This window comes from Canis aureus, chromosome 1, assembly GCF_053574225.1.
Source record: "Canis aureus isolate CA01 chromosome 1, VMU_Caureus_v.1.0, whole genome shotgun sequence".
NCBI classification, from domain to species: domain Eukaryota; kingdom Metazoa; phylum Chordata; class Mammalia; order Carnivora; family Canidae; genus Canis; species Canis aureus.
The window spans coordinates 102,419,940-102,440,100 of NC_135611.1; the positions used below are offsets into that span (position 1 = coordinate 102,419,940).

The 20,161-nt window shown below is 47.5% G+C and overlaps 1 protein-coding gene and 1 long non-coding RNA gene across 6 annotated transcripts in view; one reads left to right on the top strand and one right to left on the bottom strand.

Annotated features, from left to right (window-relative positions):
* Positions 1–12,010, bottom strand: part of ZNF667 (zinc finger protein 667) — a 25,948-nt gene extending 13,938 nt beyond the window's left edge. Inside the window, exons 1-2 of one of the 5 annotated variants that reach the window (XM_077913223.1) lie at positions 10,283–10,427; positions 7,249–7,372 (exon numbers count right to left, since the gene is read on the bottom strand). The gene's annotated coding sequence lies outside the window, so the exon portion shown is untranslated. Of the gene's footprint in view, positions 1–6,983; positions 7,199–7,248; positions 7,373–10,282; positions 10,438–10,696; positions 11,051–11,880 lie in introns of those variants that run through there. The other 4 variants (XM_077913224.1, XM_077913231.1, XM_077913227.1 and 1 more) reach the window with 4 other exon arrangements.
* Positions 10,432–14,174, top strand: LOC144323406 (uncharacterized). The gene is made up of 2 exons (XR_013388841.1): positions 10,432–11,193; positions 13,870–14,174. It is a non-coding gene; the product is annotated as an uncharacterized LOC144323406 (long non-coding RNA).
* The last annotated feature ends 5,987 nt before the right edge of the window (positions 14,175–20,161 follow it).

Genomic DNA, 20,161 nt, shown 5'->3' on the forward strand with positions numbered 1-20,161 from the left:
GTTATAGACATGATCAAAGTTCATGCCTAATGGCTCAGCACATACCTCTAAAGAATGCCTTCAACCCACTCCAGTGCTAATAGTAAATATTTCATAAAAAATTTTTGGTGACTTTTCTATGAAAAAGGTATATAGCAGCACAGTCTGGAAAATGGAAATATGAATGCTTCTCTCTACAGCTGTTCTTTTTTTCTCCCTTAAGGGTGCAGTTAGGGAGGATATATGAAACCCAAAGTCATAATTGAGTTCAGAATTTGAGGGACGCCTGGGTGGCTCAGCAGTTGAGCATCTGCCTTCAGCTCAGGGCGTGATCCTGGAGTTCCAGGATCGAGTCCCACGTCAGGCTCCCTGTACGGTGGCTGCTCCTCCCTCTACCTATGTCTCTGCCTTCTGTGTCTCTCATAAATAAACAAATCTTTTTAAAAAGAAAAAAGTTTGGAGATTGATAATGGGTATGTTTTGATTCAAAATGCAAGTCCTAAAATGACCTTTTACTATACAAAGGAACCCAGCCAGAAGAACATTTGGTTTATCATGCTTCTCTCTTTACAAAGAGAAAAGCAAAGTAATAATACTAAGATTAATACTAAAATGAATAAATACCGAGTGCTTAAACATGCTAGGTACCACTTTATGAAGGTAACAATTGAATCTTCACTCCTACCCTGGTGGGGCAGGTACTCTCACTGACACCATTTCCAGATGAGTAATATAAAGCACAGAGAAGTAGGGATCACTTGCCCAAGGCTATAGGGCAGGAAGTGGCAGAGCCCGTATTCAAGCTGATGTTGACCCAGATACCCTGATAACCCTCTGGGTCAGAGGTAAGGGCTGTATTAAACATACCACTTTTGATTTCGGCTCAGGTCATGATCCGAGAGTCCTGAGATGGAGCCCTGTGTTAGAATCCACATTCAGCAGGGAATCTGCTTGAGATGCTTTCCCCTCCCCCTGAGTTCTTGTGTACTTGCTCTCATTTCTAAAATAATCTTTATTATTTTTTAAAGATTTTATTTATTTATTCATGAGAGACACAGAGAGAGAAAGAGAGGCAGAGACACAGGCAGAGGAAGAAGCAGGCTCCCTGCAAGGAGCCCAATGTGGGACTTGATCCCGGATCCCTCCCTAGGTCCAAGGCAGAAGCTAAACCGCTAAGCCCCACAGGCATCCCAATAAATAATCTTTAAAAAATAAGTAAATAAACATATCACTCTGGAGTCCGACCACCTGGGTGTGATGACTATTTTCATTAGCTGTGTTACCATGGGCATGTTAGTTAACCTCTATGCCAGTTTCCTCCTCTATTAAATGAGAATACAGAACTACTGGAGTTGTTGTGAGGATTAATAGAAGTTAAACTCAGGTCCTCCATCTCTCTCCTTCCTTGTGCAGTCCTTCTTGCTGGCCTCAGAACGTGCTAGAACAGCCCGACCTCAGTTCCCCACTCCTTTTGCTCTATGCTCCAATCTCACTTCTCTGCCAGTTTTACTGTAACCTTTCTAATAACACTACAAACCTGCCTTCCACCCTCTTACCTATCACTCCCAGTCTCCCTTGTCTAGCCTTGACTTCTCTTTTCTCCATAGCTCTCATCACTAATGCTCTAGGTTTAAGAGAATAAAAAAGATAATATAAAGAGTATATTGGTCTCTGCCCCCTTCCTTGGTAGCACAGAACTCCTAAAACCCTTGTAAATTCTTAAGTGATAAGAACACTAGAAATGTCTGTTGTTCTAATGAAGTGACTCTGGGTGGTCTTCTGGACAGGGCCTGGTCACCAGAAAGACCAAGTCATGAGCAGAAGCTTGAAATTTTCAGGCTTACTCTGCCATCTTCCAAAAGAGAATCTGCAATTAATGTCTGATCATGCTTACAAAATGAAGCCTCCATAAAATTCCTACACAATGGGGTTTGGAGAACTTCCAGGCTGGTAAAGACATCCACACTGGGAGGGTAGCACAACCCAGTTCCACAGGGACAGAAACTCCTGCACTTGGTATCCTCCCAGACCTCATCTATGTAACTTACCTATGTAGCTCTTCATGAGACTGTTAATCTAGATTCTTCATTATAGCCTTTAATAAAAGGGCAAATGTTTCCGAGTTTGATGAGCTACTCTAACAAATCTTGAGAAGAAGGTCACAGGAACCTCTGATTTGTAGCAAAGTTGGAGAGAAGGTGTGGGTAGCCTGGGGACCTACTATTGTGATTGGTCTGTGAAGTGGAAGGCCAATCTCATGGACCTGAGTCATAAACCTGTGGGATCTGGCACTCTATCCAGGGAGATAGGGTCAGAATTAAGTTACACTGTAGGACAGCCAGTTGGTGCTGCAAAATTGCCTCACGGAAAAAATCCACACACCTGCGCCAGAAGTGTCATGCTGCAGCACTGTGAGAGTTAAGGACACACACACACACACACACACACACAGGGGAAGACTGAGTTCTTCCCAAAACACTATGTAACTTGTTTTTTCTGTTTGGTGCTACAGTCTGTCTCCAAGTGCCCTATATCAGTGCCTTCACTTCAAGAAGCCATCCTGGGATCCCTGGGTGGCGCAGCAGTTTGGCGCCTGCCTTTGGCCCAGGGCGCGATCCTGGAGACCCGGGATTGAATCCCACGTCGGGCTCCCGGTGCATGGAGCCTGCTTCTCCCTCTGCCTGTGTCTCTGCCTCTCTCTCTCTCTCTGTGTGACTATCATGAATAAATAAATAAAATCTTTAAAAAAAAAAAAAAAAAAAAAAAGAAGCCATCCTGGCCCCATTGGTTGGGGCAGGGGGGCCTCTTCAACCTGGATGCAGTTCATTGTGTGGGATACCAATATCATGGTCAGTGCTCAAGTAAGGAGAGCTGTATTTATCATCACTGTTTTTGTTAGAGTGGGGGAGGGGCCAGTGTTATGGGCTGAGAGTCTGGAGAAGGCTGAATCACTGTGCTGTCCACTTGCTCTGGGGAAGTACTCAGGTGTGTATGTTGAATACACTCATCCCTGGGTGACATCACCACCTCCTAGTTAGTAAGTACAAGAATGTGGGATGTACTAAGTATTTTTTTAAAGATTTATTTATTTATTTATGATAGACAGAGAGGGGCAGAGACACAGGAGGAGGGAGAAGCAGGCTCCACGCCGGGAGCCCGACGCGGGACTCGATCCCGGGACTCCAGGATCGCACCCTGGGCCAAAGGCAGGCGCTAAACCGCTGAGCCACCCAGGGATCCCCTGTACTAAATATTTTAAATGAATACATGAACTCTTTTCACCTTTAAAGCAAACTGACCACCTGGGGCTAACATTTTTCATTTTGAGAATGAAAACGGAAACCTCAACATGGGCCTGCTTATAGGTTTCAGCCCCTATCGACATGTAGCACAATCTGCCCTCCTGGTATGAGACAGGACTCTACACAGGAAGTACCCCCGCTGTCCTCTATGGCAGGGTCTAAAAGACATCAGTACATAACCATGGTTATGAGACATAAACCATTGTTCTATCAGAATGGCCACAGGACTTGGGGAGATTTACAGCACAGGACATTAAGGTGAAGAGTTGTGGCTCAGTGACAGACTAAGTGGCCTGGCCTTCCATTCTGTGACTGTGCTAAGTAAGCAAGGCTGCCCTCCTCCAGAAAATGGAGCCAAAGGGGCCTACCCAGAGTCTTGTGATGCCTGAATTCTCTCTGCATTAGATTCCAAGGCAGGGGTATGCTGGGTGATCTGTAGCATCTGCTTAACTAGTATCTCCAAACTACAGAGGTAATGCCTAGTTCTGTGGTCTGGGCATAACCCAATGCAGCTTCTTCACTACAGAAAACTTCTGCTGGTTGGTTCTGTTTCATTTTGAAACATCCACATGCCTTTGGCATCCTGTATCTTAATAAATCTGAGCTTGTGTCAATATAAACATCATATTTTAAACTATTTATCAGATAAGTACATCCCATGGCTTTCGCTTTCCGATTCCTCAGGTAGAATAGATTATTGCAACAAATGGTACCCTGTCCGTCCTGTGATTTCTTGTAACTGTACTCAGCCATGCACCCCAATTAGAAAAGCACAATTCCTGCCCACAATTTTTTTTTCTGAGGAAATCAGCACTGCTGGGGAGGAAAGAACGGCAGTTTGATATCAGATAATTCTGGATTCAAAACTTGCTTCTGGGGGATCCCTGGGTGGCGCAGCGGTTTGGCGCCTGCCTTTGGCCCAGGGCACGATCCTGGAGACCTGGGATCGAATCCCACATCGGGCTCCCGGTGCATGGAGCCTGCTTCTCCCTCTGGCTGTGTCTCTGCCCCTCTCTCTCTCTGTGACTATCATAAATAAATAAATTAAAAAAAAAAAAAAAACTTGCTTCTGCCAGGGCACCTGGGTCACTCAATGGCTAAGCATCTGCCTTCGGTTCAGGTCATGATCCTAGGGTCCTGGGATGGAGTCCTGCATTGGGTTCCCTGCAGGGAGCCTGCTTCTCCCTCCACCTGTGTCTCTGCCTCTCCGTATGTCTCTCATGAATGAATAAAAAACCAAAACATACAAAGAACTTGCCTCTGCCAATTTTAGGGTAAAGAAAATCTACCTCATCCTTAGCTGTTAGGAAGTGTATATGAACTACCTTTACAAGAGCTATCTTCAGCCAGAGGCACACACTAATTTCTCACCTTCCTTATCCTTTTTTTTTTTTTTCAGTATACACCAAGCATCCAAAGGACCAAAGAAGGGGATGCCTGGGTGGCTTAGCAGTTTAGCGCCTGCCTTCAGCCCAGGGCGTGATCCTGGAGTCCCAGGATTGAGTCCCACATCAGGCTCCCTGTGTGGAGCCTGCTTCTCCCTCTGCCTATGTCTCTGCCCCCGCCCCCTCTCTGTGTGTGTGTGTTTCTAATGAATAAATAAATAAAATCTTAAAAAGAAGCCCAAAGGACCAAGGAAGCCTGAGACCCATTCAGAAGGCTGTGAGTAGAATTCTCATATACTGCAGGCAGGAAAGAAATTAGCACAACCTCAGTGGAGGGTAATTTGGCAATCTGTGAAAATTGGAAGGACACACACCCTCTAACACAGTAAACCTCATTTCTGGTATTTGTCTTTGGAAATCCTTGCATGTGGATAAAATGAAACACAAAGGTATTCATTGTGGCAAGGCTTGTAGGCAGGGGTAGTAGAGTCCTACACTGAATGGCATGAACCTGGAAGCTGCCTGGGTTCAACTTCCAACTCTGTTACCCTTGTCTGAGTGACCTCTCATGTCCTCTTCTCTAGGCCTCAGCTTCCTCAATTGCCAAATGGGGCAAATAACAATGACTTCACAGGATTGTTAGGATGATTAAGTGTGAAAACAGGTAACAAGCTTAGAGCAGTGCCAGTGCTTACCAAATATAAGTTATCAAGAGAATGGAGATAACCAAAATGCTCACCAATAGGAAAATGGCTGAGTGTTATGTACACACAATGGGACACCATGTAGAACTTAAAAGGAACAAAGTAGCACTACTTCAGTGCTTCTTCACTGGGGGCAACTTTGCACCCAGGGGACACCTGCAATGTTGGAGGACATTTGTGGTTGTCATAACGGGGGTGGGGGGGTGTTCCTGGCTTTTAGTGGGTAGAGGCCAGGATGCTGTTCAACACCCTACCTTCCAGAGGATAGCAAACCCTACCCCCCCAAAGCAAAGAACAATCTGGTCCAAACATCAACTGTGCCAAAGTTGAGAAACCTACTCTACCGGCATTGTATGAAATGATCTCCATGATGTGGTGTAATGATAAAAGAAAGGGCAGAGGAAAACTTAGGAAAAAGGAAACATGGAAAACCAATTCATGGGACAGCCCAGGTGGCTCAGCGGCTTCGCGCTGCCTTCAGCCCAGGGTGTGATCTTGGAGACCCTGGATCGAGTCCCACGTCGGGCTCCCTGCGTGGAGCCTGCTTCTCCCTCTGCCTGTATCTGTGCCTCTCTGTGTGTGTCTCTCATGAATAAATAAATAAAATATTTGAAAAAAAGAAAAAAGTAAAGAAAACCAATACATGAGTGTGAAAAGGCAGACAAGTTCTGGAAAAATAATCAAGAAGTTGGTAGCACTGATTGTCTCTGAAGAAGGGAACTGGGTCACTTGGCATGGGAAAGGAAACTCGAAACTCAGTTTTCCTAATCTACACTTTGACACTTGTGTTTCATGCATAGTAACTACCTCTTCAAAACAACACAAATAAAATAGCATGAATCTCATACTACCTCAGGCTAGAGCTGTATGCCTGGCCTGTCTTCTAAATCTCCAACATAGTGTGAGAAAAGGGCTCTGCCATTTAAATTCAACACTAAATAGATAGATAGATAGATAAATTTAACACAAAGCTAAATTCCTCATACTAAAGTGAGCACAGCAAAAATCTGGATGGAAACAAGTTTCAAAGATGTACTGGGAGTGGTCATGCCTCCCCTCAGAGGAAGACAACTAGGTTCCTTCCTCTCAGCCCCAACATTTCTGTGACCCTGGGGGGATGTTTGTGTTAATATAAACATATTTTAAACTATTTATCAGGTAAGTACATCCCATGGCTTTTCCTTTCTCCTCAAGTAGAACTGATTATTGCAGCTGAGCACTGAGTACTTGAGAACTCAGTCAACTCTCAAAGTACTTGAGAACCAGTCAATTAATGTACAGTCTCACTGCTTCCTTTCAAAGTTTGATTTTGCTGTACCATCTGTCAAATATTTGAAGATCATCCCTACTCTGAACCTGCCAGCCTCAAAGGCCAAGAATATTGAAGACATTTTCCTTAAAGACGCAAATCCAACTATAACAGGAAACACGGGCTTTGAATGTGATGTGAGCCCTGATGTTTCTCTGCTTTACATGGTAATAGATCTCATTCAGAGGACGGAGCTAGGAATATCCTTATTGCAGGAAAGCACAGCTTTCAGGACTGCCTTAGACAAAATACTGAAAGCACTGGTCACTCATAACCCTCCCCTCCCTCTACCAAATTAATTTACCTTATTCCTCAATCCACCTCTCAGAGCTAAAGCTCTCAACCTTGTATATACTTTAGAACGTCTCAGGAGGGCAGCTCCGGTAGCTCAGCGGTTTAGTGCCTGCCTTCAGCCCAGGGCCTGATCCTGGAGACCCGGGATTGAGTCCCATATTGAGTTCCCTGCATGGAGCCTGCTTCTCCCTCTGCCTGTGTCTCTCATGAATAAATAAATAAAACCTTAAAAAAAAAAAAAAAAAAGAATGTCTCAGGAGTTTTTTAATACATACCAATGACCGAGCCGGATGGCAGATCAAAATCTCTGGGGACCAAGCCTGGAATGTTTTAAAGTAGGCTCCGCATCCAGTGTGGAACCCAACTCAGGGTTTGAACTCACAGCTCCACAATCAACACCTGAGTTGAGATCAAGAATCAGACACTTAACCAACTGAGCTACCCAGCTGTCCCTGGACATTTTTTTAAAAAGATTTCCAAGTTGATGGAGTGCCTGGGTGACTCAGTTAGTTAAGCGTCTGCCTTTGCTCAGGCCATGATCCCAGGGTTATGGGATCAAGCCCCATGTCAAGCTCCCTGCTCAGCGAGGTGTCTGCTTCTCCTTCTGTCTCTGCCCTCCGCCCCCCATCCCCAGCTCGCCCCCCATCCCCAGCTCGTGGGTGCCAGGGGGTGCACTCTTTTTCAAATAAATAAAATCTTTAAAGAATAAATAAAAGCCATAGTTTATTTTATTAAGATTTATCTACTTAAGAGACAGAGAAAGCACAAGCACCTCTACACATGAGAGGGAGGAGGGCCAGGAGAGGGAAAAGCAGCCGCCCTGCTAAGCAGGGAGCCTGATGGGGGTGGGGGTGGGGAGCTCAATCCCAAGAACCCAGGACCCTGGGAGTGGGGTCAGACACTCAACTGACTGCCACTCTGGTGCTCCAGGAAGCCATAGTTTGGAACCATTCCACCAGGGCAGCCTGGGTGGCTCAGCAGTTTAGTGCCTGCCTTCAGCCCAAGGTGTGATCCTGGAGTCCCAGGATCAGGTCCCACATCAGACTCCCTGCATGGAGCCTGCCTCTCCCTCTGCCTATGTCTCTGTCTCTCTCTGTGTGTCTCTCATGAATAAATCAATAAAATTATTTTTTTTTTTTAAAAAGAACCATTCCACCAGTCTCTATGAGCCTCAGGGAGTAGGGCTGAAGATCTGACCTCCCTCTGCTGAAACTCAAACCTCAGTGCTGAAGAAGAAAAGTCTGTGGTAAGCTCAAAACCAAACTCTTGGATTCCCAGTCAAAGGACACCAAGTCACTGCTGGTGGACATTACTGGCTTTGGAGTTAAATGAGATGGGAAGCCTGGGTGTTGATCCCGTTCTTAATTCATAATCCCTTCACTCCGCCTTATTTCTCAAAATACTTATGACCGCTTAATATGAACTGAATTGTCTTCCTATCAAATGCAAACTCCAGATGAGTGGTAATCTCTGTCTTGTCAGTTAAGCACAGTGCCTGAACCATTGCAGACCGTTACACTACAAAATGAGTGAAGCCTCTCAGAACCTACCCAACCTGCAGAACACACTCTTTCTTTTCATCTAGAGATCATCCCTTTATTACCTCTTTCCTCCAGCCCCTTTATTCTCCTCCCCATACTCACACCTTCGTATAGTCCATAGTGTGCCCTTATCAAAGCTCTATACACCAGTGATTCTCAACTGGGGTGATTTTGCCCTCCAGGGTACACCTGACAATACGTGGAAACATTTCTAGTTTCACAGTTGTGGGGGGAGGGTATGCTACGGCCATTTGGTGTATAGAAACCATGGATAATTCTAAACATCTTACAATATGAGGGCAGCCCCTGCCCACCATATACACACAACAAAAAATTATCTGGCCCAAAGTATTCACAATGCAAAGAATGAGAAACCCTGGTCTAGACACAGAAACATCTCCAGATCCCTGTGTTATTGCAAAATACTTCCCACCCTGGGGCCCAGCTACTACTTCCCAACCCAGGTTATTCACCCCACAGGTTTCCTAGGGACATCTTCATCCTGGAAGACCCTGTACTCCTTGTCTCCCCTCCCACAACCAACTACTGCCCCCTCAGGACTCTGACCAGAAAATTCTGAACCTAAGCTCCTCCAGCCTAGACTTCAGGATTATATGTTGACCTGAAACGTTTTACTCTGGGCTCAACTTCTGCTTTTCTTCCCCTAGCTTTTACTAAGTGGGTGTGAGATCCTGGGGGTCATTATTTAATAATTACGCATTCATTTATGTGTTGCTTTCTTGCGTCAGGCACTGTTCTACTTAACACTGGCCACAAGCCTAGGATCAGTAGGACTACCAACCCCCGTTTGGGGAGTGAAGGGAGGGGCAGGTTTCAGAAACCTCTCCTGAACTCTCAAGATTAGTGAGTGATGGTTCCTGCAGCCCTCCGCAGCCATAGGTCCCAGAGGCCACGGTGGGCCTTGCCGGCCCTCTAAATGCACACTAAGGCCGTCTGGCCTGCTGGGGCACCGCTGTTGCACTGGGGGAGGTCGTACCCTCATCTCAGGTTCTAAGACAAATGTTGCCTTAGCATTCACCACCACGCCCCCGCCTCCGCCCAGGTAGGGGACACGCGACCCCCAGCACTATGACCCACCGCACCAACCAGCTCTGCCCTGGGTGTCTCACCCGTGTCACCCCCTTACTTCTCGCTCGCTGGGGTGCCCGCCGTTGCCCGCCCTCCCTCCCTCTCATCGCTGCCTTCCTTCTCATCACCCACGGTCGTGGGCTGAAGCCCACACCGCCCCGGGACCTCTCACCGCCTCACCACCCCGTGCTGCGTCACCACCCCGGGACCCCTCACCACCTCACCACCCTGAGCTGCGTCACCACCCCGGGACCCCTCACCGCCTCACCACTCCGGGACCCCTCACCACCTCACCACCCTGACCTGCGTCACCACCCCGGGACCTCTCACCGCCTCACCACCCCGACTGCGTCACCACCCCGGGACCCCTCACCGCCTCACCACTCCAGAACCCCTCACCACCTCACCACCTCACCACCCTGAGCTGCGTCACCACCCCGGGACCCCTCACCACCTCACCACCCTGAGCTGCGTCACCACCCCGGGACCCCTCACCGCCTCACCACTCCGGAACCCCTCACCACCTCACCACCCTGAGCTGCGTCACCACCTCGGGACCACTCACCGCCTCACCACCCCAAGCCCCATTACCACCCCCAGATCCTTCACCACCTCACCACCCCTCACCGCCTCACGACCCAATGCCGCACAACCCCACCATCTCACAGCAGATACTTACATTCCCCTCAGTCCTCAGGGGTCGCGGCTCCGCGGCGCCCACTAAGATAGCTGCGCAGCACCAGACCCTGGCGCCTGCGCACTCCCCTCCACAATCCCCGGCGCCACTACCGGCCCCGCCTCCTCACGCGAGGAACGCGTAGACCGGCCACGGCCCCGCCCCCTTGGCGATCCCGAGAGCTCCCGGCCCCGCCCCTAAACAAAGCCACGCGGCGCGCACGCTCTCACGCATCTCTCCCGGGATCTTCCCACCAACAGGGCTTGAGGTCGTTCCCCTCCCCGGCCCCCAGCCGTTCGAAAGCACGTTCACGACATCAGAGCCGTGCCGGGGCCGCCGCTGCGCGCGCAACGCCGAGACCCGGCCCCCTCACGTCTCCACGCATCTCGCCGGGCAACGCGCACGCACGGACCCTACCGTGCACCGCGGTAGTGTCTTCTTTGAGTCACGTAGATGCACTCGGCGCTGTCTTCCCGTGATCCGCGGACTAAACCCAGCCTCCGCAGTAGGCTGCCCTCCGGGCTTGCACACTCGCCGATGAGGCCCCGCGCTTGCGCACTGCGAGCTCAGTCTGCAACCCGCCCCCCCCCCCAGGAGCCTTTTGGGGGGCCGTGCGCTGCGGCCCTGGTCGGCCAGGCCCCAGACGTGCGATTGAGGGACCCGGGCCTGCGGTGGCAGAGATCTGTGCGGCCTGGAGTCGAAATGACTCTCACGAGGCACGTAAGGAGGCTGCACCAGACTAGCACTGGAATCTCACTTGCCCCAACGTAGACCGAAGGACCCCCAGTGTCCTTTGCGCCTTCCCGGCCCGCTGCCTACATTTCCCAGGAGGCCCCGCAGCGCGTGCGGTCGGGGCCCAGAGCGTCCGGGGCGCGCGCGGTAGTCAGGAGTCTCAGAGGTCGGGAGTCTCAGAGGTGTGTAGTGTGGCCGCCCTGCTCCTGCTTGGGGGTCTGCGTCGTGAGGCCCGGGTTGTGTCACTGTGTTGTGAGACTGTTTTTGTGATCCTCTTGTTTTGCGTGTATGTGACCCGAAGGTATGTCGTCTGTGGCTGCTTTTACACAACGGCAGCGTTGAGTATTTGTGTTACGAGTTGTATGGCCCACATAAGTGTGTGTGAAACCAATGTTTGTGACTGTGGTGTAGACTTTTTTGTGTGTGTTTTAAGATTGTATTCATTCATGAGAGACACAGAGAGCAGAGACAGGCCGAGGGAGTAGCAGGCTCCCTGTGGGTAGCCCGATGTGGGACTGGATCCCAGGACCCCAGGATCAGGACCTGACCCGAAGGCAGAGGCTCAACCACCGAGTCCCCAGGCGCCCCCCATTTTTCCGTTTTTATTCCTGTTGCGGTGTGTGGATTTGCTCCCCATCGAGCAAATCTCCTCAGTCCTGTACACGAGCGAGGTGTCCTACGGCTATATTGGATTCTGACAGGACCTCTCTGGGCCAGCTCAGATGCCCCAGGTCAAGCACCGTCCACAGGACTGCTCCCACATTAGACGCTAATTACCAGCCCGCAGGTCAGAGTCTCCGATGGCCCGCCTCCTTGTTTGATTAATAGGCTAAGAGCGGTGCGCAGGACTCAAGAAATGTTTTACTCACCGGATCACCAGTTGTTCTAAAAGGATGTAACTCAGGGATGGCCAAATAAAGTACGTGGGAAGGGGCTCCGAGCCTCCACTCTTTGAGGACCCCTGCTTGTTCACCAGCCCGGAAGCTCTCTCAACTCCGCCTTTTTGGGATGGAAGCTTTGTTACATAGGGATGATTGATTAAGCCATTGGCCATTGGTGATGGAACTGAATTTCCAGCCCCTTTCCTCCTCCAGGAGTGGGGGGTGGGACTAAAATTTCTAACCCTCTAATCTCTTGGTTGGTTCCCCTAGCAACCAGCCCACCTGGTTAGGAGTGATAGCCCCCACCACCAACACTCCCGCATTCCAGTTCCTTAAGTAGCAAAATACGCCCTTCACGCTCTCATCATTTAGGAAATTCCAAGGGTTTGGGGAGCTCAATGCCAGGAAGGTGCAAACAACAAATGTATTTCTTATTATAAAGCACAATATTACAGCACGTATGGGGGAAACAGGATTTGTGATTGTGCTGGTGTGACCCTATGAATGAATGAGTTTCTGGGGCTATGTGTTAAGAGTGAATGCATAAGGGACTAATTTTTGGATTCCCATTTGTATGACAAGGTAGTGGTAATAATCAAAATAGTTAACAAGTATTATTATAGGACTTTTACTACCACCACTGCTAGCAGCTAGCACATTGTAGTCACTGGTGAAAGGTGTCATTTCCACTTCAGGTCTTACTTAATCCTTTTAACCCTATTTGTGGAGGCTGAGAAAATTAAGGCCATTCCACCTCAAGTTTAGCATTAGCACAAGTACAGCCATTTTAAGCCCCTGTGAATAAGAGCTGAACTTTACAGGAAAAACTGCAGAATGCCCTCGGCAGAGAATCCCATATCAGATCTTAAGAAACTCCCCCACCCTTTCCCCCATATTGGAATGGGAAAAAAATTCCTCCACCTCTTCTGAAAATCCCCTAGACCAGCCTATAAAAAACCCAGCTATAACCCATTTTGGCATCCAACCCCCCTGCACTGCTGTGTGGAGTATACTTGGACCCAAGCTCGAGCTTGCTAATAAACCCTCGTGTGCTTGCATCGGTGTCAGCTCCTTGGTGGTGACAATCGCAATCTTGGGCACAACATATTCAGAGTTGTTTCTCCCAAATCCAGGTGCATAAACAGGCACAGGGAGGTTAGGTAACTCACCCAAAATCACACAGCTAATAAGGGTTAGAGCTGATTTTTTTTTTTAAGATTTTACTTATTTATTCATGAGAGACCTAGAGAGAGAGGTAGAGACTTAGGCAGAGAGAAGCAGGGTCCATGCAGGGAGCCAGATGTGGGACTCAATCCTGGGACTCCAGGATCACGCCCTGAGCCAAAGGTGGCTCAACCACTGAGCCACCCAGGCATCCCAGAGCTGATTACTTAATCCAGGTCTTGCTGGCTCCAAAACCCCCTGCTCTTTCCACTCCTTCAGGGTTTTTTTTCCCTACAGCAAGCTGCTGCTTGACCCGGAATTCTTCTGAGTACCTGGTGGTGCTGGAACAAAGGGGATGGCCAAGAGATTGATGTAGGAAAGGTGTTAAGGTTCGAATTCCGATAGCCAAGAAAGAATTCTTGAGACGTCTCTTTGGTGCAAAAAAGGTGATTTTATTAAAGCACAGGGACAGGATCCAAGGGCAGAAAGAGCTGCACTAGGGTTTTGAGGACTGATTATATAGTTTCATGTTGGGAGGGGATTAGGGATAGCAGAAGCTTCCCAGGTATTTTGGAATCAAGGTTTCCAGCACCCTGAGGGGGCTGGCTATTGTTATGAAAAGGTCATTTATTACTGTTTAGTAAAAACTCTGTCATGAGACACTTCAGATGTGTATCAGTGGGCCATATGCTTAGAAGATGATTCCTAACATTGTTGGGCTGGCGGCATCAAGGGGGATCAGGAGGCACCAACAAAATGGCGGCAGACCCTCCACTTTGTTGCCCCACCTCAGAACTTTCCCATCACCAGCAGGCTGCCGAAGACACGAAGACACGTCATCAGGGGGACACCGGACCTATGCAGGAAACCTGAACCTACTTTACCCAGACCCCATAAGGGCATAAGCAGTTATCACTCCATACCAATTTCACCACTAATATGCCCTAATACCTATCATCCCCTATGGACACCCAACCGCTGACCCCTCCCCTCTTAAAAAGCCCGCTTGCCCTCCCCTGCGCCGGACTTCCCAGGCCCGCAACTCCCCGCTCTCCCTCCCCTGCGGGCCACAGAACCTCGCCTGAGAGCGCATCCCATTAAAAGCCTGTTTTGGCCAACTTTTGCCTGACCTCTCTATTTCATTTCACTATCGGATTAAACCTGAAAAACATGTATTTTGGGAGGGGGAATGTAGAGAAAAAGGCTCTTCCAAAGGAATTTCTTTTTTAAAAAAAGATCTTATTTCATGAGAGACACAAAGAGAGAGAGAGGCACAGACACAGGCAGAAGGAGAAGCAGGCTCTATGCAGGGAGCCTGACGTGGGACTTGATCCAGGGTCTCCAGGATCACGCCCTGAGCTGCAGGTGGCTCTAAACCGCTGCGCCACCGGGGCCGCCCACCCACTCTGCCTGTTTCAAGGACTTGACAACAAGCTGTAAGTATTTTTTTTTTAATTTTTATTTATTTATGATAGTCACAGAGAGAGAGAGAGAGAGAGAGGCAGAGACATAGACAGAGGGAGAAGCAGGCTCTATGCACCGGGAGCCCGACGTGGGATTCGATCCCGGATCTCCAGGATCGCGCCCTGGGCCAAAGGCAGGCGCCAAACTGCTGCGCCACCCAGGGATCCCACAAGCTGTAAGTATTAAGGAAATTTAACAATTTTTCTTTTCCCTTTGTTTCCCATATAGGAGTTGCAGTCAAATAAATGACCCTTACAGTAAATAAACAAAAAATAGAATTGGAGTACAAAATACATATAACACACTCTGATATAAGAATATTCTGAAAAAAAAAAAAAAAAAAAGAATATTCTGGTAGGTGGGGCACCTGGGGGTCTGCCTTTGGCTCAGGGCATGATCCTGGGATCCCGGAATCGAGTCCCACATCATCAGGCTTCCTGCATAGAGCCTGGTTCTCCCTCTGCCTATGTCTCTGCCTTTCTGTGTCTCTCATGAATATATTAAAAATCTTTTTTAAAAAATATGATAGTTTATCCAATACCTCATCACATAAGATGGTTTGAGAGAATCTCATGCAGTTTAGATAATGTTTTTTAATCATGATGTAAAACAGAATCTAAGACATTCACATTTATATCCCTAGGGATATTCAAAGTTAGCAACTTTCTTTAGAGCTCCTGAAATTATGCATCATGGTTTTGGAGCTAGTGGGTGGGAAAGACAATCCCTACATAGATGTCATGATTAGAGGAGCCCACCTGGGTTTCAAATGTGAACCAAACCATGTTTCCTCTGAATTAGATGATGATTTATAATTGAGCTGCTTTCCATATAAGCAACTCAATGTCAGGCACTTTATACCAGGATGAAGCAAAGATACACTTAACTAATAAAAACTTCTCTAGAGCAATACCAGGGAGAGTAACTAGTATATGAATATGTAGCTTTGAACAGAGTTTTCTGATATGTGCACTTTAATGAATCAAAGTTTAACTCCATTCCACAAATACAGGCATTCAGGACACCCTGAGAAGTAATCCAAACTGCCATTACATTGTTAGTGCACCTTGGCCTTGGCCTTGAAGAATGACTTGGGGGATAACTGAATAGGGAGAGAGGACACATAGAAGTGTGGGGCTGATTTTTTTTCTTATTCTCACCTAGATTTATTTTCTATCTGTGGTGATTGATCCCAGTTGATCACAGATTTTTCCCAGCTGGGATCTCCCTTGGAGTGGATGACCTCCAACATCCAACTGGTTCCTGAATAGGGAAGAAGAGAGTGTCATCTATGTCATCTATTTCAACATGACTTTTCACCCTAACACTGCATTTGTTTTAAATGATAGCTTTAGGGATCCCTGGGTGGTGCAGTGGTTTGGCGGCTGCCTTTGGCCCAGGGTGCGATCCTGGAGACCTGGGATCAAATCCCATGTTGGGCTCCTGGTGCATGGAGCCTGCTTCTCTCTCTGCCTGTGTCTCTGCCCTTCTCTCTCTGTGTGAGTATCATAAATAAAAATTTTTTTTAAAAAAATAAAAATAAATGATAGCTTTATTGAACTAGAACTCCCATACCATACAATTCATCCATATAAAATATCCATATAAAAAAATAAAATATCCATATAAAGATATATGTATATAATATATTTTATTTTATATACAATTTATATATAAATTGTATATAAAATATACAATTCCATAACATATTTTTAGTATATTCACAGGTAGGTGGTAACCATCACCACAGTTAATTTTAAAACATTTTTATTGCCTCAAAAAACCACTTCATTGTCTTTTTTTTTTTTTTTTTTAAAGATTTTATTTATTTATGATAGTCACAGAGGGAGAAGCAGGCTCCATGCAGGGAGCCCGACGTGGGATTCGATCCCAGGTCTCCAAGATCACACCCTGGGCCAAAGGCAGGCGCCAAACCACTGTGCCACCCAGGGATCCCCACTTCATTGTCTTTGGCTCATGCTTCTTTCCTCCCACTCCCCCATTTTAAGCAAACAGTAATCAACTTACGGTATCTAAATATTTGCCTACTCTGGAGATTAAATATAGATGGAATTGTATACTATGACCTGTTATGTCTGATCTCTTGGGTTGTTTTCCATATGGTGTTTTGAAATCTTGGGGGGCCTAGCTTGCTGGGGAGAGACTGCCCCTTCCGGGCAAGCTAATTCCTAGAGATAGTAAACTACACACTTTTCACATGCAAACCAACTAATCCCTAGGAACTCTTTCCCACCCATCTCCTTTACCTCACTCTTAATCAGCAAACCAGTATTTTCCCTGTCCTAAATCAACCCAGAGCCAGGTGCAAGACAAGAGACCAGCACTATAGCCCACAAGCCACCAACGTGAAACTATTTCCCCTGCCCTGCCTTGCCTTTCCCTTGGAAAACACAGAGAAGGTTGTGGGCCATGCTTTCCCTTCATTCCTTTCTGCCTGCTGCCCAAACCTGGGGCATCTCCACCTTGCCCTGTGTGGAGTGGTGTGTCTTCTTTTCTTGGGAAATATGAGTAATAAACTGTTAAAGATAGTTGCCTTTGCGCCTGTCACCATATGATACCCGATTAGAACAAATCCTGGGTACATTTTAAAACATCTCCTGGTGATGTAGTTTTGGAATGTTGGAGAGGTCTGGAGTCAATAACCAAGGAAGAATTCTTGAAACGTGTTTGGTGCAAAAAGGTGAATTTTTTAAAAATTTTTTATGATAGTCACACAGAGAGAGAGAGAGAGGCAGAGACATAGAGAGGCAGAGAGACAGGCAGGTTCCATGCACGGGGAGCCCGATGTGGGATTCGATCCTGGGTCTCCAGGATCGCGCCCTGGGCCAAAGGCAGGCGCCAAACCGCTGCGCCACGCAGGGATCCCCAAAAAAGTGATTTTATTAAAGCAGACCCATGGGCAGAAAGAGCTGTTACACTGGGGTTGTGAGTGGTGATGGATTAGGGACCTGGGAGTTGGGGGAGTTTAAGGAAAAAGGGAGGTTTCCAAAAGGACTTTCATATGCTAAAGACAACCTACCAGATGCTGGAGGCCCTGCCATCATCATCAAGCCAAGGTTGTGGGCAGCCTGGGTGGCTTAGCGGTTTAGCGCCCCCTTCAGCCCAGGGTGTGATTCTGAGGACCCCGGATCGAGTCCCACATGGAGCTCCCTGCATGGGGCCTGCTTCTCCCTCTGCCTGTGTCTCTGCCTCTCTCTCTCTGTGTCTCTCATAAATAAAATAAAAAATAAAGAAGCTAAGGTTGTTTATCCCTCTACCAAAGCATTAACATTTAGTTGGAAGTTTCCTGGAGGAATGTTATACTCTACCTGACTCAAGTATTTGTCAATGGGCTGCAGATTATAAGGCAATTTTTAATTTACATTATCTTCTACCTTTGTTTCCCACATCATTGTGGAGGGAAGGGTGATGTTAGGGCTCCCGGAAATTGAGTTATGGGTCTCTGAAAATTAAGCTATTGATGACTTTTTCCTTGTAAATCACGAAGACTTTTGTAAACTGATGGAGACTCTCACCCCGAAGGACTGTGATCCCTATTAGTTAATCATTTGTTTTTCCCTTCTCTTAGTTTTAGGGCAGCCAGGAGTCCCTGAGAAATGTCACACATTGGGAGTGGGGGGTTTGCTTGTGCTTTGCCCTCAGCTTACCTTCTGCTTTCTCATCAACACTGTACCCAAGTTGAGGTTCCTGCCACATGAATGGGAGCTGGTAGAACAATCAAGTGCCCATATCTTGACCTCACCTGCCCAGAGAACTAGGCATCAGCAGCAGATAGCTGGGGGCATGGTGAGAAGCACTGCCATTTTGGACCTCTTGGGAAGATAGCCATCTGACTGGGCACTAGCAGGAAGGGAAGAACCAAATTCTAGTAGGTTATCTTGAATCAATGTTTCTTCATTTGCTGTATGTTCTTTGGACTACTTCCAAGACATCTAGTGGATGTTTTCTTTTTTAAAAATAATTTTCACCATTTTCCTGGGGTGCAGGTCTGCAGTGCTGTCATGCCAGCTGTGGAGCCTCCAGCCCCACCCCACCAACTAGTGTATCTTAAAATCACTTTGTTAATTCACCAGTGACGCACATGTCCACGTGATGTGTTTATTCCTCATCCTGTTTACTCAGGAACATTAAATTAATTCTTCATTCTTGAGATACTCTATTCTTTTGGCTTCCATCTGACCACACTTCTCTTTTGTCCCGCTCTTCTGGCTTCTGCCGCTCAGTATGTTTGCGTCCTCCTCATTCTGCATTTAACATCTGACCCCACCCCCCGCTCCACCCAACCACTGATGCTATTTCATACATAAGATGTGACTGCTTGGAGAGAATTATCAAAGCAGAAAGCTGTTGTAGACATTCTGAACTCTACCAGGAGAGTCAGTCCCACCATCTTCCAGGTCTGGGTGTCCCCCACTCTGAAGCAGCGCTCATAGATGGTGCATGCAAGGAAAGTGACACAGATTCTCAGTGAAGCAGATACCAGTTTTTTTTTTTTTTTTTTTTTTAAGATTTCATTTATTTATTCGTGAGAGACAGAGAGAGAGAGAGAGGCAGAGACACAGGCAGAGAGAGAAGCAGGCTCCACACAGGGAGCCCGACGAGGGACTCGATCCTCCGTCTCCAGGATCACACCCTGGGCCAAAGGCGGCGCTAAACCGCTGGGCCACCCAGGCTGCCCAGCTACCAGTTTTGACTACAAAAGCCAAACATTAATTTTCTTCTCTCTACTCAATTTGAGCTAGTGTTTGTTGGGGCCAGGCGGGAAGGGAAACTCCTCAAGATGGCGGATACGCCAAAATGGCTGAGGTTCCTGTCACCACCTCCACTTGGGGCGCCAATGGACCAATGACCTGCTGACAGCTTGAGCAGACCCTTACACCTCTCCTTTGGACTTCCCCAACTGAACCCAATGCCCTTCAAACCCCAGAGGAGGAAGTCACCTTTGACTGGTCGAATTGCAATCCTTCCTTTGCATAGTGAGGGTCACTCTGACTGGTTGGATTGCAATCCTTCCTTTGCATATGAGCCAACCAATAGGAAACCGTTCTGCCTTACAACGTTATGTAAACCCCCTACCACGTTGTCTTGGCACGACTTCCTCGACTCACTCTCTTTCCCCCGTGAGTCGTGGAACCTCGCCCGAGGGTGCCTGCAATAAAATCTGTTCTTGGACCCTCGCTTGCCTTGGCGGTCTCATTTCCATCTAGTTACTAAAAAACTTAACAGTGTTGAACATGTGACTGAATACCTGAAAATCACCTGATGTAGGAAAGATCCAAAGCTGACAGCCAAGAAAGAATTGAATTGAGATGTTTGTGGTGCAAAAAGATGATTTTATTAAGCACAAGGAAGGACCTGGGGGCAGAAAGAGCTGCCCTGGGGTCATGAGCAGTGGCTCATATACACTTTCAGGTTCAGAGGCGGTTGGGGAATAACCTATGTCTCTAAGGAATTTTATTTTATTTATTTATTTTTAATTTTCTTTTTTTTAATTTATTTATGATAGTCACACACGCAGAGAGAGAGAGGCAGAGACACAGGCAGAGGGAGAAGCAGGCTCCATGCACCAGGAGCCCGCCGTGGGATTCGATCCCGGGTCTCCAGGATCACGCCCTAGGCC